General features: G+C 34.4%; 1 long non-coding RNA gene across 5 annotated transcripts in view; it reads left to right on the top strand.

The window, feature by feature from the left end:
- The window catches only part of LOC136794663 (uncharacterized), a 1,213,806-nt gene that overhangs the window by 1,072,422 nt on the left and 122,769 nt on the right, over nt 1–18,615 (top strand). For all 5 annotated transcript variants that reach the window (XR_010841734.1, XR_010841738.1, XR_010841735.1 and 2 more), the window contains 2 exons: nt 337–461; nt 1,739–1,818. This is a non-coding gene — a long non-coding RNA (uncharacterized lncRNA). The remainder of the gene's footprint in view (nt 1–336; nt 462–1,738; nt 1,819–18,615) is intronic.

An 18,615-nucleotide genomic window follows, 5' to 3' on the forward strand; every position in this document is an offset into this window, starting at 1 on the left:
GATGGTGACATTGGGACAACAATATGAAAGTATTTAGTGTCACAGAACTGTACACTTAAAATATTTTAAGTGGCAAATGTAATGTCATGTATACTTTAACGTGATAATAATAAAATAACACAGTGAAGTTAGTTTGATTATTTCTATTTCAACACTAATAGCATGTGTTCTAACTTGGAAGTTGTGCTTCACTTATCCTTCCCACCTTGGGGAACTTTCATAAGAAAGCTCATAGCATCTGCTCTATTTTCTTAACCTTTTATCTCTCTACTAAGTTGATAAATATGTGATATTCTCCAATAGAGTCAAAATATCTAATTCTCATTATACCCATAGACTAAATTTCCATATTGGATCAAGGACGGAAACACATTATAAGAGCTGAACAAGGAAAGAAGACATGAGAGGAGGCTACAAAAGAAAGACACTACTGGGATAACAATGAATCTGAGGTCACAAAAGTAAGTAAAACCCAGAGAACATAAAATTGGCGTTCGGAGTATAGTGGGAAGTCTATGTGAATACTCATGAGCCAGACATCTGCAGAACCTAAAGATCAAGAAAAATGGCCAAGCAAAGCAGTCATTGTTAAAAATCCAAAGAACTAACAGAAAATTTGTACTATGCTAACCCTGGGAAATGAGGGATTCTGTGATGGGCCTTCCCACGTAATTTAAAAGACCTCTTCTACCCTGTATTCTTACCACCTCCACCAGTGGCAACCTATACTAAAGAAAGCTGATAGAATGATAGTAAGAATCACTGGCAAAGTTACTCTTTCCCTACAGCACCATGCCAATATTAATAATTAATAATGAGAACTAGCATTTGCATAGCGCTTGTCATGCTTCTTATACCTAGCTGTGGTGGTTATATATTTTCTCACCAAGGTTGTAGTTCTATACTAGAAGCAAAAATCATGCCAATTCTCCTTGCTTTGTCTACCAGTGATGAAAAAGTACTTCTGATAATGTCAAGAAAATTCAATGATTTGAGTTTCATCTGTTCAAATATTTATAAAGTAAGAGGTAAAAATAATAAACATTTATGAAAAAGGTAAATTTTTAACTATTCAATTTACAAAAACTACAAATCTTAATGCACATTTCTTTATAAAAGGAATAATCCAAGTTAAAAAATATTAAATGTAACATGCATGGCTTACTATATTAAAAAAAATCAGAATCAACTTAAATGTTCCATTGTAGGGAGATATTTTAAATATATTGAAGAAACATGACAAAATTCATGAACAGTAATGTGGGAAAAATGCAAGATAAAAATGATACACTAAAATCACAACCATGTTAAAACATATAACCGTAAAACTTAAAGTGATTACACATATCTTTCAGTCAATGAAAATATATGTGATTTTTCTCTTTTAAACTTTGTATAATGATGCTATGTTAATTTAATAAGAAATGTATGGCTTTAAGTAGACATGGGGTTAATAGCTCTTATTTATACAATATTTACATTACTTTAGTAATCTGGGAAACCTGCAAGATAAGTATTGTCATCTAAAATTAAAATGGAGGAGGAGAAGCAGCAGTAGTAGTGGTAGTGGTAGTAGTAGTAGTAGTAGTAGTGATAGTAGTAGTAGTAGTAGTAGTAGTAGTAGTAACTTATGGTTAAACTTGTCACACAGTTATCAAGCAGAAGATTCAAGATTTGAAAAGTGATTGGTCTGCTTCTGAAACTCACAGTCTTTAATCTATATCATGCTTTCTCCAAGCTCTACCCCATGCTGCTTCTGGGCCTTGGAGCTCCATGTTATTTTTCCAGCACACCACCTTCCATTTGTGATGAAGAATGGTAAGTAGACATACCCTTAAATGAAAGAGCCTTCAAAACTTCCAAGTTTCTCTCACCCACTCTCCCTATAGGCCTAATTTTCTTCCTCACATAAACATTTGTACAATATGTCCTGATAGAAGTAAACAGTGTCCCCCCCAAATGTAGACTTTTTTCTAACAGTGAAATCTTAAAAGTTAGATGGAAAAAGTGTGTTCCCTCAAAATCTGTATTCTCATGCTAAAACTTTTTCTTAACTTTTAATTTTGAAATGTTAGACTTACAGGTTGTGAATAGGTTCCTGTACATCTCTCATCAGCTTCTGACAAAATGATCAATACTACCAAGAAACAAGCATAGTTATAATACTATTAATTAAACTACAGATCACATTCAAATTTCACCAATTTTTCCACCAATGTCCTCTTTCTGTTTCAGGATCCAATACAGGATCCTGCATTGTACTTTTTTCCCCTAGTCTTTCCTTGTTTTATTTTTATGATCCTGACACTTCTGAATAGTATTACTGTTTAATTATTTTGTAGAATGTCCTTCAATTTGCATTTGTCTAATATTTCCTCATGACTGGACTAAGGTTAAGCATGATGAGCATAACTACCATGGAAACAACAATGTGTCCTGAGTTCTCAATGCATGGTATCAAAATAATGTCACTTTGCCTTTTTACTGGTGATGTTAACTTTGATCCCTTGCTTAAGTAGTGCTTGTGGGTTACTATCTTTCCATTTGTAGATAATAAATACCTTGGGGTAGATGCTTTGAAACTATGATAATATCTTGTTTCTTCTCAAATTTTCACATGCTACTCAGCAACCTATGGTGGGTCCTGTCTACAACAGTTATGTCTGTGGTGTTTGCCTAGTGCTGATATTCTACTGAAATGTAATTTGAATCTTTAGTAAGTGAAGGACACATACATTGCACAATGTATGTGTTTGTTTTCCCTTCCTCAGATCCTCAGTACTTATAGGAATGTATCTCTTAATATTGTTCTTTCCCTTCATCAGCATTGGATTCCATGAAAAGTGCTGCTTACTTTCAGTCATTAGTGGTGTCTCACTTTTCTCAGTCACCTAATTTACTTTGGAACTAGAGTAGGATGAGTGAAAAATAAGACTACACTGCACAATATGAGGATATGAGTCTATTTCCTGCATAAATTCTAATAGGGGAAAACATTGGCAGTATTCCTTTCAATATGATAGATGTCAACAACCAAAAAATCCTCATTGATTTTATTAGATATCCTCTAGTTTGTACCTTTAATGAAACAAATCTGATTACATATTAAGAAAAAAAATCTCTTCAGGTTCAGTTTGTTTTATTATTGTCTAGCCCTTCTTATCCTAAGTTGTTTTTCAAGGGAATCATAATAATAGACTGGGATATCATATTCCCACAATACCGAAGGGAAAGTTTCCCTCAAGGAAAAATTGTGGAAAACTAAGTGACTCAGAGATCTCCTATCCTCCCACTCCATTAAAACAAGGGATTAGGGGAAACAATTTATGGAGTGGGCATGGCTATGCATCTGCATTTATGTGTGTCCCAAGTCTTTCTTCCATTTCAGTTTCTCTAAAACTAAAGACAGGCAAATAAGTGCTCTCTAAGATCTCACATTTCATGGAACTTTGAAAGTATAATTTACTCAAATTGATACAGGCAAGGTGTAAATTAGACAGTTAAGCAAACAGCATTGCCTGAATATATTTTTATGCATTTTATTTATGAATAACACTACTTGTTATATTCCACTTGCCTCCTTGTTGCAGGTTAACTCTGACAAGTAGGAGGTAGGTTAAATTAATCCTTATAATGTGTATATGAGTAGATTTATTTCTATCATTTTCATATTACTTCAAATATACACTATTTTATAAATGATATCAAGACATAAAAAGAAGCATGTTCATTATTTTCTCCAACATATATAGAGTAGTCATAACAATTTTTTTTTCAATCTACATTTGCTTTTTAATTTACCTATACCAGAACAATCTTAGGAAAAATTGTACAGTAAGTAAATTTAATCTTTGCATTCTCTTATTTTCCTTCTTTACTAAGTTCCACATATAAAACTGTGAATTAATTGAAGACAGGATCTTTGTCTTAGCCATATCTATATTTTCATTGCTTGTATAGGACTGTCACAAGCAGTTTATTATTATATAGGTATTCAGAACTATAGGCATTACAGGTATTCAGAATATGTTTTGCTGAATTCAATGGAATTGATTGAAATGGAATGGAATGCAAGATTATCTCTGGTTAGGGATGAGAGATCAGAATATGGAGACAGAGAATCTGGGGTCAAATCACAGCTCAATCACTCAAAAACTATGACACATAGACATTTATCCAGCCCTCAGTTTCTTGACTAAAAGAAAAGTTAAAAAAAAAAATTCGTACATAGTTGCTGTGTGGATTAAATCATGGCATCCTGAACTTCCACTGCTGTGACAGAATATGTCTCCATAATATGAAGAGGCACCACTAGTGAGCCAGAAAATTAAAGAATTTCTGGAATATAGAAGGCAAATGAGATTAGATCAAAAGCAAAGCAAAAGCATCATAGCTCCAATACATACAACACAAGCTGGAGAAAATGTCAGAAAGAGGGAAAGAAATTTTCAGACATGCCAAGTTCTAGGTAAAATATATCCTATTCTTAAAAGCTGTGCCCACCTTACTGTCCTATGAACATTTTCTTTCTAAAGCAAGTCTAAGTTCTACCCAAAGGAAGGGCCCGTGTGCAGGTATTAGGATCAGAAGGAAAAGTGGGCATAGCTGGACTTTCTAAATAATCAAAAAGAGAAAAAAGAGGTCTATACATAAAAGAAATTTACCCTATTATTCTGGAAATTGGTGGGTGCCTAGTTTGTCTGATACATAACATGTTAGAACAAAAGCTATTTTTTGGCATATACTATAAACCTAGCAGGCCATTTTAATAGTATCTGCTGTTTATGCACATCTAGGCGAGGGAACTATTGAGAAAAGAGACCTGCATATCTGCAGAGAAAACACATGCAAGGTATCTATTGATCAGCCTGATTTTCCACTCAAAAATGTGGCAAACAATCCTGATCAGCTGGCAATTTCGGCAAAACAAAAACCAGAAAAACCCACCTATTTGAAAAAAGAGCAAGACCCAACTCAGAGGACATAAAATAAGAATTTAAAAACCTCTAGTCAGTATACTCAGAAAGATGTGAATAGTCATTGTCTCTATAAATTAAGGAGTAAAGAAGCACAACAAAAATGAACTGGGAATTTAAAATAAAATTACAAAATAAAGCTTAAATAGAATGCACAAATAATAGGATGAATGCAGCTATCACACATTTTGTTGGGAGAAAAAAATCCTAGAATCCAAGACAAGAAGAAAGCAATGGAAAATATAAAAACATTGAGAGACATGGAGCATTAATACACCTATTTAATATAAGAGTATTTTTCTTATCTAAAACATCTTAGCAATTTTATATTTTCAAAATGAAACAGTATGCTATGTTATAGACAGAGGGAGTGATAAATAATATGCACCTATATATTTCAGAACTCCATTTATGATGATATTCCTTTCAGGAAGATGAAATTGGTTACCTACAAATGAATGCAAGTCATTGGCATAACTTCTCATCAATAACATATGAAGATAGAAAATAACGTTACATTTTCTTTAAACTTCTAAGAAAATTAATTTGTTCTAAAAATTTTCTAGCCAAAATAGCAATCAAACACTGTATATGTGTATGTGTGTGTGTGTGTACTTGTGTGTGTTCAGTGAAGTGAATCCATACGTATTTTCTGTATTTGAAAAAATTACCAAAGATCATATGGTGAAAGACCAGAAAGAAAAACAAAAAAAAAAGGTTGACATGAAATATCACAGAAAAAAAATTATAGTTAAGTATGGCCTTTAAGACATCAATAAATCATGAAAGGAATTATAGGAAACTTCACTTAAAGATTAGAAAATTTTTCTTCAAACAGCATATGTTTACTTATTTTTCTACAGATGCAAACACAATGCTTATTCTGCATTTCTATTTACATGATGCATTAAAACTATCTTATACCCTGAATATCTGTATGAAACATTTCCAGCAATCTGGATTATGTATAAATTCTATAACTGTTCCAAATTTACTTGTTAATTCTGTCTCTTTACTTCAGAACAATTAATTTTGCAACAGTAAAACCCCACTCTCTATAAGCATTCCCCCCAATATCTCCTCCCTCAAAAAACCCCAAATGTGACACTGTTCTTTCTGGAGAACAGGTCTGTCAGCATTTTTACAATATAAGGGTTTCAAATAAATCAGATGAGATCAAAGAAACAATTTCTTTTCAATTTAGTGAAAAGAAAAATATTCTAAAAGAAGAAAAGCTTTATAATTTCAGTCAATGAAGTACCTGTATTGTGAAAAGGACAGGATAAACCCATTCATACTCCATATACAAAGAAAAATGTAAAATAATGAAAGTGAATATAAATTCTTTGTACAAAGAAGCACCCCAAATTTCATGGGAATAATTTAGATCAAAAGTGAGAAGGGGGCTTCCCTAGTGGCGCAGTGGTTGAGAGTCCGCCTGCCGATGCAGGGGACGTGGGTTCGTGCCCTGGTCCGGGAAGACCCCACATACCGCGGAGCGGCTGGGCCCGTGAGCCATGGCCGCTGAGCCTGCACGTCCGGAGCCTGTTGCTCCGCAGCGGGGGAGGCCACAGCAGTGAGAGGCCCGTGTACCGCAATTAAAAAAAAAAAAAAGTGAGAAGGAATATATGTAACATATACATAAGGTTTGAATTTAGGATTATAGACAAACATTAATTTACATTTTCATACATCTGTATTTTTTTCTGTTCCAACTATTATAGAGATGTTTCAAAGGAGACACCATATTGACTCCTAAAACTTATTCATCACTACATTTTCAGTTGCCACACTTAAGACTTTAATTCCTCTCACTGGTGTCCCAACTACAGTGGATGATAGTTTAAAATGTTGTATTATATTTCTATTGTTGCTATAAAATTATGCAAAATTCACGGTTTAAAACAATGCAAATGTACTTACTATCTTACAGTTCTGTAGGTGAGAATTCCAACATGGGTCTCAATGGGCTAAAATCTGCATGTGAGGAAGGCTGTGTTTCTTCCTGGAGGCTCTAGCAGAGAATCCATTTTCTTTTCTTTCCCAGCTTCCAATGAACATATACATTCCCTGGCTCTGTACCCATATATATTCCCTGGCTCTGTACCTACTTCCTCGGTCTTGCATCTCTCTGACCATTCTTTTGAAGTCAAATCTTCCTCTGACCCTGACTTCAGCCAGAGATGGTTCTTTTAAGGACTGATATGATTAGGTTGGACCCCTCTAGATAATCTGGGATAATCTCCCATCTCAAAATCCTTAACCTTAATCACATCTGCAAAATTCATTTTCCCATGTAAAGATGACGTGATTACATGTTCCAGTGATAAGGATGTGGACACATTTAGGGGCCCTTTATTCTGCTTACAATAGTCCTCTTGCTGTCCCCCAAAGATTTTTATTCTTTTCATATACAAAATATACTCAATCTATCACAACATTATAAAAAGTCTCAACCCATTACATCAACTCAAGTTCAAAATCTCATCTAAATCTAATTAGCCAAAAGTCTAAAATCTAATCTTCTAAATCATCTAAATTAGATACAGGCAATATTCTGGTAATAATCCCTACTGGGGCATCCTGTTCATCTATGAAGTCATGGATCTTAAGAAGCAGTTATCTGTTCCTAAAATAATACGGTGAAACAAGACATAGGATAACAGTTATAGAAATTCTGGTTCAAGATAGTCAAAAATAGAAGGAAAAAGAGTTACTGGACCCAAGCAATTTCAAAATTGAGCTAGGAAAACTCCATTAGATTTTTTTTATAATAACTTTTTTAAAACATCTTTATTGGAGTATAATTGCTTTACAATGGTGTGTTAGTTTCTGTTGTATAATCAGCAATACATATACATATGTATAAATGGGGATACATATATCCCCATTTCTCCTCCCTCTTGCATCTCCATCCCACCCTCCCTATCCCACACATCTAGGTGGACACAAAGCACTGAGCTGATCTCCCTGTGCTATGCGGCAGCTGCTTCCCACTAGCTATCTATTTTACATTTGGTAGTGTATATATGTCCATGCCACTCTCTCACTTCGTCCCAGCTTACCCTTCCCCCTCCCCGTGTCCTCAAGTCCATTCTCTACATCTGCATCTTTATTTCTGTCCTGCCTCAAAGAGTCATGTACCACAATGTTCATTGCAGCACTATTTACAATTGCCAGGACATGGAAGACACCCAAGTGTCCATTGACAGATGAATGGATAAAGTTATGGCACATATATACAATGGAATATTACTCAGTCATAAAAAGAAATGAAACTGAGTTATTTGTAGTGAGGTGGATGGACCTAGAGTCTGTCATACAGAGTGAAGTAAGTCAGAAAGAGAAAAACAAATACCATATGCGAACACATATATATGGAATCCATCAGATTTTAATTGCTGGGATTAATCCTATGTGGCTCAAGTTATTTGGGTTCTTGGCTCTGCCCTCCTAGGCATCTTCCATTTTTCATAAATGGTAGTACATGTTTTGTAGCTGGGTAGTTTTATCAACCTATTTCCTGCCTGTAGAAATTTCTGGTTCTACCAGCCTTCTTTAATTTTGTACTCCATCCCTTTCATTCCCAGCTAGCAGTGTTTCTGCTGGCTAATTCTGGAAACTCTTGTGGCTCTCCTGTATATGTCATGGGATTCACTCCATTAGACAAGAAGTTCCTCCAAAGATCTTTCCTAGATAACCCAATCTCTATCTTTGCTTTTTTTATTTTGGGAGGGATGACTGAAGAATAATGCCCTAAAACTTCCTAAATGTTCTCTAGTTATATTAAAGTGATCTGTGAGATGAACTTTAATCTCCTCAAAGAGCCATTTGTGTGAATGAACATTATAACCTTTTGATTTTTCTGAGGTATTAGCAAAAAAATGGCAGAGCCTCATGCTTGGCTTTTTCCTCTAGGTCATGACTTCCAGGCAGCAAATCTCTTTAGTACTTTTTATTCTACAATCTGAATAGGCTTAGAATTTCCAAAATCATCCAATACTGGCATGCTTTTTTGTATGTTTTTTGTTTGTTTTTCTTCTTTGTTATTTTAATTGTTCTTCCTCAGTTAATCTCCTTCCACTAATATTTTATTATAAGCAGCAAGAAGAAACCAGGCTGCATCTTCAACACTCTGCTTAAAAATATCCTCAGTTAAATGTACAATTTCATCACTTACCAGTTCTGCTCTCCACATAACTGAAGGACACAGTTCTGCTAAGCATTCTGCCACTATGCAGCAAAGATGTTCTTTCCTCTAGTTTCCAATAACATGTTCCTCATTTCCTTCTCAGTCTTCAGCAGCTGTTCCATTAACATCCATATTTTTCTTAACAGTCTGTTCACAATGATTTTGGATACTGTAAGATGATTTATGTTTTCTCAGTTCTGCTCCTCACTTCTTTCTGAGTCCTCATAAGAATAGTTCCCATCAATATTTCTACTAACAGTTTCTTCAAAGATATCTAGCCTTTTTCTATCATTCTCTACAAAATTCTTCCAGTCTCTCCCTATTGTGCAATTCCAAATACATTTTCACATTTTTAGATATTTGTTACAGCAGCACCTCACCCCTGGTACCAAATATATATTAGTTCATTACTGCTGCTGTAACAAATTGTCCAAAAAAAGTAGTTTAAACAATGCAAATTTATTTTCTTATAGATCTGTAGGTTAGAATTGCAACAGAAGCCTTATTGGGCTAAAATTAATGTGCCAGCAGAACTGTGTTTTTTTGTGGCATCTCTAGGGAAGAATGTTTCCTTGGCTTTCCCAGCTTTTAATGTCTAACCAAATTCCTTGACTCTTGCCCCCAATCCTTTATCTTAAATCCAGCAATATTGCATCCCTCTAATCATTCTCACAACTCCTTTTCTGACCACAGTTAGGAAAAGCTTTCTGTATTTACAGATCTCTATGACTAGACTGGGCTCCCTGAATATCCAGTACCATCTCCCCATTTCAAGGTCCTTAACATTAATCACATTGACAAAGTCCCTTTGCCATATAAGGTAACATGCTCATAGGTTCTGGAGATTAGGATGTGGACAACTTTGGCAGCCAGTTTTTCTTCCTACTTGGCTTCATCTGAACAGACTTGACCACTAACCAGGGCTTCTCCTTTTCCTTCTTTGAGTACTTGCTGTCCCACCTCTACAAGCTTTTCATCTTTTGAGTGAGTGTCACCATTTGTCTAATCATTTTAACCAATTTGCCTTGCTTGCTTAATTCCTGTGGATCCCTTGGTAGCTGACAGGGGATATGGACTCAGATTATTGTAGACCTCCCTGAAGCTTGGGTTCCCCAGAAAACAGACTGTGAGGTGGAGCGTACATTGCAGGAAGTTGGTTAGGGAGTGTTTTGGAGATCATCACCGTAGAAGAGGAAGGAAAGAAGCAGCAAGGTTGGGCAGAGGAAGAGATCAGGCTGCAAGGTGGTCTCAACAAAAGCCTCAGGTGACCAGATGTTAGAGAAGGAGTTTCTGAAACCAGATGGACCCCTTAGATTATTCTGTGTTACAGTGAGAGAACAAGGCCTTTCTGCTATAAAAGCTACTAATCATCGAACGTAGGCTGCCCGCAGAGAATTAAAGCAGTCTCTCCAACCCAGGGCAACTTCCAGAGAGAGGTGGCAGTTGAAAGCCATCAGACAGCAATACTCACAACAGACGGGGAAATAAGCCCTTTAGTCTTGAATGAGAATCTGGAAAGTATATCACAGCACCCACTACGCCTCCAGATTTTGATTTCTTAACTTAGATCTGATCTTTGCTTCAGTATATGTGTTATCTGTTTCTCTGGTGATGGTGTTTGCCCAAGCAACACATACTGCCATCACCCAACATTTGCATTAAAACTGAACATTTGCTTGTTTGTTTATATATACCTCTTCCAGTTCTATTCATTTCCTCCTGGTAACAAATGCTGCTAAATCACTCCTTTCTCATTTGAGGCCTTAGTGTACTAGAATAAATTTGGTGGAGCTAAAGAATGTAATTTTCCTTATACAGGGCTGGTTGTTTTCTACAATAATTCAACTTCCAATTTAGTCCATAAAACGCAATGGTGTTAGGTAAAAGGGGAGTCTATACCATACATTCCTAAAGTTATCTGCAGATGAGAACTAGAATTGAGAATTATTTCTCCCTCTTTCACTATCCTGTGCAAAACTTACTAGTTTTGTGACTTGTGGCCAAAAACCTTAACTACGTTGAGCCTCGATTTCCTTATTTGCAAAATGTAAATTATCCACTTTACAGGGTTGCCTATGTGCTGAAAAACATAGCTGTATAAAATCTTTAGCATGGTGGATGGCACAAAATTATTGTTCAGAATGCATTACTTTTCTTCTTCTCTTAGGTAATTTTTAAATCTTTAATAAAATAGTCCTTCATCTCTCTTTCCTTTATCTCTATTCTTTCATAGGCCACCATCCTCATTAAGTACTTATTACATTATATATCTATTCTCATAAGCCTAGCAATGTAATATTTATATAAATTTAATTCATGAAATGCTGTTGTTTTAAGAAGTAAATACTTTTAGGAAAAGTAAAATATATAATATGCTTTACTCACACCTTTATAAGTCTAAATGTTCTTTCATTTTTATATAAATAAAATTTTTTATTTATATAAATAAATTTTGTATATAACCTAATTATAATGTAAATTTAAGTTGGGAACAAAGAAGCAATTATTTCAGGTACATCTGTTTGTAAAATAGTCATGAATATAAATTATTATATTATTTTCATATTTCAAAATATACCTGTTCTAAAACTACAAATATAATAATTAAATTTGCTTTACAATAAGTATGTCTCTTGAGCTTTTTGAAAAAATTATTTTTATAAACCTCAGATGAAAGGCAAAACACTTTTCCCCAGAAAATGTGCATAAACAGAGAGTTTTGAAGACCATTTTTAGGGGATGTGAAATAAGTAAGGTAGAACCATAAATTCACACACAGTGGCTATCAAAACTTTAAATGTCTATGTATAGTATAAGTATAGTTTAACAACTCTGTATACATGCACACACTTATGTACACAAAGGAAATAAAATGTTCATGAGACAACACCTATACTACACATATATATACTATATGCTGTGCACTCTGATTTTTGCTGTTTTGTTCTATAGTATTCTATTGTATTTAAAAAATTGTTACCTAACCCCCTGACTTGATCTCATGACCCACTACTCCATCATAACCCATAATGGGTCAGTTCACAGTTTGAAAAACAATGCTGTAAGGCTCCTAGGTTTCCATATTAAAGAGTAATGCTTGATGGTCTAGATAAAAATACAGCTAGAAACTGCTATGACATAAGGAATTAGGTATATCTTTGTTGTGTTAAAGTTATAATTCCTAAAAATAACAAAAAACAAAACCAACCAAACAAACAAACAAAACACAGGGAAAGATGAGAAACCATCACCACAAAACAAAAGTCAGTCACACTGTCCATTTATGTATCTGTCTGCCTATCTATCTGCCTATCTGGAGAGAATTATATTCATCAATTTCAAGAAAAATTATGAAATCATTTTATAATATGGTCTATTAAAAATACCCAATAGATACATATTTTTCAAGTAGAGCTTTGTCTAATTTCAGTTCCTGAGCTATTCTATTGTTACCATATATTTAATTTTATGTCTTAAATTCACCATCTTCTCAAACTCAAAAAGAAATAAAGATATGTGTGAATTAAAACCAATTTATTTTTACCACTAGTTATTTTTTAATTTTATGTGTTTCTAAGGACAGCAATTTCATTCCCTTGTTTCAAAATAGAAGGAATCAAAAGATGCAGAGTTAATCCTGTTTTCATTCATTCACCTTGCTACAAGGTATCAGGACATACATGTTTGACAGAACTGCTGATTATATTTCTAGCTCATACCTGAAAATGGCACCAGATTATGTATCCTTGAAAGTGCCTTTGTATAATCTAATCCTGGGGCACTGCTAGTTTAAGACACAAATCAGTAGCCATAAGATTCAAAACTAGGTTAATATCACTCTCTTTTCATGTTTCTTTATTTCTGTTAAATTCAAGGTATAAGCAGCACACTAATGAGCAATTTTATCATTCCTGTATTCTAGTACTATATTCTATTTTAAACAGAAATGTACAATGTATATTTTCTAAATTAGACATATTTTCTGAAAATAAGTGCCTGGTCAAATAAAAGCCTCAGAAACTTTGCATGCCAAACTCCTTTTGAATAATAACAGTGTTCAAAGATTATACAAATTCCTGCAATCAGTAAAACAAACAACTAATCTAGCATTTCCTAAAACATCTGGATATAAAGTCTCCCTCTTTTTTTGTAACAGCTCAATTAATATAATATACATATTACTTTAAACTAGAAATATAATTATTAATGTTTGAAGCCTCTGATTTTTGCTAAGTTTAATATCCTAAGTATTGGTTTCCTCATAGTTACTTCATAGCGATGATTAAACAGAAGTGCCTCTGTAAAGTGTGTGGCAGGTAGCATTTTGTGACAAAGTGGATGGCCTATTTTTGTTATTGTTGTTGTTCTTTATCAGTGTATTTATTTATTATACAATTTTTAAAGGTTACATTCCATTTACAATTATTACATAATATTGGTTATATTCCCCATGTTTTATAATATATCCTTGTAGTTTATTTTATGTATAATAGTTTGTACCTCTTAATCTCCTACCCCTAAATTGCCACTCTCCCTACCCTCTCCTCACCGGTAACCACTAGTCTGTGCTCTATGTCTGTGAGTCTGCTTCTTTCATTATATTCACTAGTTTTATTTTTTAGATTCCGCATACATAGTATTTGCCTTTCTATGTCTGACTTACCTCACTTCACGTAATACCCTCCCAGGGCATCCATGAAATTACAAATGGCAAAATCGTATTCTTTTTTATGGCTGAGTAGTATTCCATTATAAAAATATGTGTGTGTGTGTGTGTGTGTGTGTGTGTGTGTGTATATATCTCACATCTCCTTTATCCATTCATCTGTTGAGGGACACTTCGGTTGCTTCCATATCTTGGCAATTGTAAATAATGCTTCTGTGAACACTGAATTGAATGTATCTTTTCAAATTAGTGTTTTTATTTTTTTCTGATATATACCCAGGAGTGGAATTGCTGGGTAGTCCTCCTTTTAGTTTTTTGAGAAACCTCCATACTGTTTTCCACAGTGGCTGCACCAATTTACTTTCCTATCAACAGTGTACAAGGGAGAAACTACATCTTGATTCTTCACATATTGATAATATTTTGGACTTGAAGTTAGGTGGCTTGATGTCATCATCTGCCTCCAATTACCAGGTGTACTAACTTAAGGCTTGAGATATATCATCACTAAGGTTACGTTTCTTTACCTGAAGCTGTAGTTTTTAGTAGTATCTATCTCAGAGAATTATTGTGAATATCTAATGGTATGATATGTGAAAAGCACTTAGAAGTTTGCTAGCACAAAATGCATGTTTAGTAAATGTTAGTTATCCTTATTATTTTCTTTCCCCTACCTCCTTGGTCCTCCTTTCATCCAAATAAGCTCCAGTAGTGAAGTATGTAGATATGTACCTCAGAGAATGACAGGAAAATAACATTAAATCTTACCCACTTATTTTCACACTTTACATCCAATTCTGTCATCTCTCCTTTCACAATATATCCAGAATCTGAGGGCCGTGGTTCAAAAGGGTTATTGCAATGATCTTCTGACTGTTCTCCATGCCTCCACCCATAATGAATTCTCAAAACCAACAGCTGGGAGGTCTTACACAACCCTTCCTTGGTGGCCTCTGTGACTCAGCTCTTACTTCACTCCCCACTGCCACTTCAGCTTATTATTCTTTGAATGTGACAAGAACATGATTTTTGTCACAGGGTTTACACTTGCCATTACTTCTGCCTGGAAATTTCTTTACTCATGGTTCACAAACCATTTGCTGTCAAGTCAGTGCTAAATATGATTTTATTTATTTATTTTCTGATTTTATCAGAAAAGTCTTCCTCAAGAATATAATCAAAATACACCATCTTTCTCTCTTCCCATTACCTATCTTGTTTTTCTTCTTTGAACTTATCATATCTGATAATTTTATTTTTGTCTCAGTAAAATGTAACTTCCATGAAGAAAATAAGTAACTTTTTTCCTCCCACTGATGCATTCTTAGAATCTGCAAAAGTATTTGACACACATTGGTGCTTAATAAATATTTACTGAATGGATTCCTTTGTTGAAGAATAAATGCTTAGATTTTGCCATTTTTTTATCCGTTGAAGAAGTTGGTGTGATATTTCTTAATGTTTTTAACTACCTTGCAATAAAAGAGCACAGATGGGCAGAAAAACTTAGTACATGCATTGCCAGGCACTGTTATAGGCACAGAAAATGTCACAAGATCTACTGAAGATAACACAGATGGAAAGGAAAAACAAAATAAATGTTCTTTTATTCAGAGAAGCCTATTTTTGCTTTATAAATGTGAACTCTTCTTGAGTTTCTGACAATATAAACTATATATATATATTTTTTCCATTTTCTATTTTCTTGAAAGTTGGTTTCTTTGTTTGGCCTTTCTCTTTTCCCTCTCTTCATTGTCCTCACATATCTAGTGATAATTCATTGTCTATTAATGTAAATAATAGTGATCAGTAATAATTAGTAATAATAAATTATCAGTATTAGAAACTAATGGGTTTCCTTATAGAGATCACTCTTTCTCTAGAAGGAAATGCAACTGCGAGGGGCAAAGCCCTGTTCTGATAAGTGGATAAGACATTTTTACAGTCTGTGAGCTGTATACACCACTTGGAACAGACTAAAGTGACCCAAAATACCATCTTTTTTTTTTTTTTGTAACCCTATCATACTTTCTAGGGGACTCCATACACAAATTCTTCATTTTGCTTTGAGGGCTGGTATTACTAGCTATACTAACCCTGTAAGCAAACCACAATAGAGCTGGTTTTGTATGGGGGAAGAGGATCAGCCAGTGAGTTACCATTTCAGACACCATACTGCAGACTCCAGCTGACGGCTTCTAGGAGCTGTCCAAGGCTACCTTGTTATATAAATATGCATTTCTTCAGCAACCCTTCTATGTCTGCTGATTTCTCTGGCAATATTAGATGTGTTACTGATTTGAACAAAAGAGCTCTTTAATTTCCATAACTCTGATGCAACTGGTTGACTTAACCGATTATTTGGGAGGCTATACATTTATTTAAATTTCATCTTTTCAGTATATCTTTTCAGTAAGAGTTTGGAACAAAAGCATTGCACCCCTTCCTTTCAATCAAATATGTGTTGGGTGTTTAGTAGTTTCTATGCATGTCCATGAATATAGGTGAAGGATTCATGGTTACTGGTCCAGGTTGTTCCAGCGGAGGAGACAGAAGAGATAACAGATAATGTAGTAGACTAAACACTACAGAAGTTGTAAATGTGAGATAACATATTTAGCAAACAGAAGGAGTACTAAAACCAGCCTGGGGATTTGAGATTGTTTTTAGAAGAGATGATGCTTATGCTGAGTACTGAAGAATAGGATTTAAACAGGCAGAGAGGGCTAAGGGAGAAAAGCCCAGAATCAAAAGCTTTAAAAAGAATATTCTAGGTGGGGGAATTCTAATATGATACAACAGAATACAATACAATGTAATAAAATAACCTGTAAAACATTTGCATCTTTAACACCTACTTGCTACAATTAGAATAAAATATTTCCTGGCAAAAGGAAATGGGAATTTACAAACTGGCCCCTAGACATTCTTACTTTCTTCCTCAATATTGTTTTTCATAGTACAATATTTTTGTTTTCAATAAGGCAGATTGTTAGGCCAGAGTAATGCTATAATGTACCTAAAACATTGTAATGTCAATGTCCAAATAAACACAGATCCCCTGCTCTTTTGAAAGTCATTAGGCCTTATGATAATGAAAAATAGCAGCTGATTAATTTTTTGCAGTTATGTCTCTCATTTTATGACACTCCAGATGCTTCCTTTCCCTTCATTTAAACACTACACACAGTGCAAAGCATAAACATATTTGTTTTCCAATGTGCAATTAAAACTGCCCGAACTCTAGAGACCATAAGCAATATTATTTGACCTTGTGTGGTCTGTAGTTACAATATTCACTAACCAAATGACAATAAATAAGGGATTAATGAAATTGCTTTGCTTCTTTTAAATTTACAGTAAAGTATAGTGCTAATTAAATATGTTTGTTTCTACTTCTTTCTGTCTTTCTCATTCTGTCTCCATTTTGCCCTATATTTACATTGTCCTTCAAAGCTTCATCCAAAATTGTTTCAATTATTTTGCATTACTAACTTCCTTATATGTATATGTATGTGTTTGTTTTCTTCAAGTCTACTGCTTGTTTTTTGATTCTTTTTACAGTTCCTTTCAAAGAACAGATGCTTTTAATTTTAATAAAGTCCAATTTATTAATTTGTTCTTTTATGGGCTTTGTTTTTGGTATCATACCTTAAAATGAGTTTGTACAGCCCAAGGTCACAAAGGTTTTCCCTTATGCAGTTTAATGGAAATTTTATAGTTAAAGGTTTTACATTGATCCATGATTCATTTTGAGTTAATTTTTGTACATGGTATGAAATAAGAATCTAAGGGGTTTATTTTGTTTGTTTTACATATGGCTGTTAAGTGTTCCAGCTACTGAAGTACTTTTTTCCCTTTTTTTGTAAAAAATCAGTTGCCTATATTGGTGCAAGAATAATTCTGGAATCTTTATTCTGTTTTGTTCCACTGATCTATTTAATGGTCTGTATGCCAAATCTACACTGCCTTGATTATTGTGCCATTATAATAGGTATTGAAATCAGGTGGCCTTAGTCCTCCAACTTTGTTCATCTTTTACAAAATGTTTTGGCTATTCTAGGTTCTTTGCATTTCCTTGCTAATTTAAATGTAAGCATAGGATTAATTTTTTAATTAATTAATTAATGAGTAAAGATTAACTATACATAATGTTCATCTAATACCCCAGGTAAATGCTAAGTAGAAAATAAAATGTAAAGATAGGGGCTCACCTTCTTTACACTTTTTTTGAGTCACTTAAAATATTTCAAGTTAATTACAGCTGGTAAGTTGACACAATAAATACACTGAATTAGCACCTTGTATCTAAAATGTATATGGATTTTTTGTTTGTTTGTTTTTTGTTTTTTTGTGGTACGAGGGCTTCTCACTGTTGTGGCCTCTCCCATTGCGGAGCACATGCTCCGGACACACAGGCTCAGTGGCCAAGGCTCAGCTGCCCAGCCGCTCCGCGGCATGTGGGATCTTCCTGGACTGGGGCACAAACCCGTGTTCCCTGCATCGGCAGGCGGATTCTCAACCACTGCGCCACCAGGGAAGACCTGGATTTTAAATAAATGAAGATTTCTCTTCTAGAGAGTAAGAATACCTCAGAGCTGGGAAGAATGATCTAGTTCAACTGCATCTTGAGCCTCAGGGAAGTCGGGAGGCTTGCAGAGTATTAAAACACTACTACTTATAGTAGGCAAAGTTAAGATTCATAGTAGGTGGGCCCTGATCAGTATATTTTATATTATGCTTATCTGTAGTTTCCTCAGAGCTACTGAGAGGCTGTTTCC

The sequence above is a fragment of the Kogia breviceps genome, chromosome 8, assembly GCF_026419965.1.
Source record: "Kogia breviceps isolate mKogBre1 chromosome 8, mKogBre1 haplotype 1, whole genome shotgun sequence".
Lineage (NCBI taxonomy): Eukaryota > Metazoa > Chordata > Mammalia > Artiodactyla > Physeteridae > Kogia > Kogia breviceps.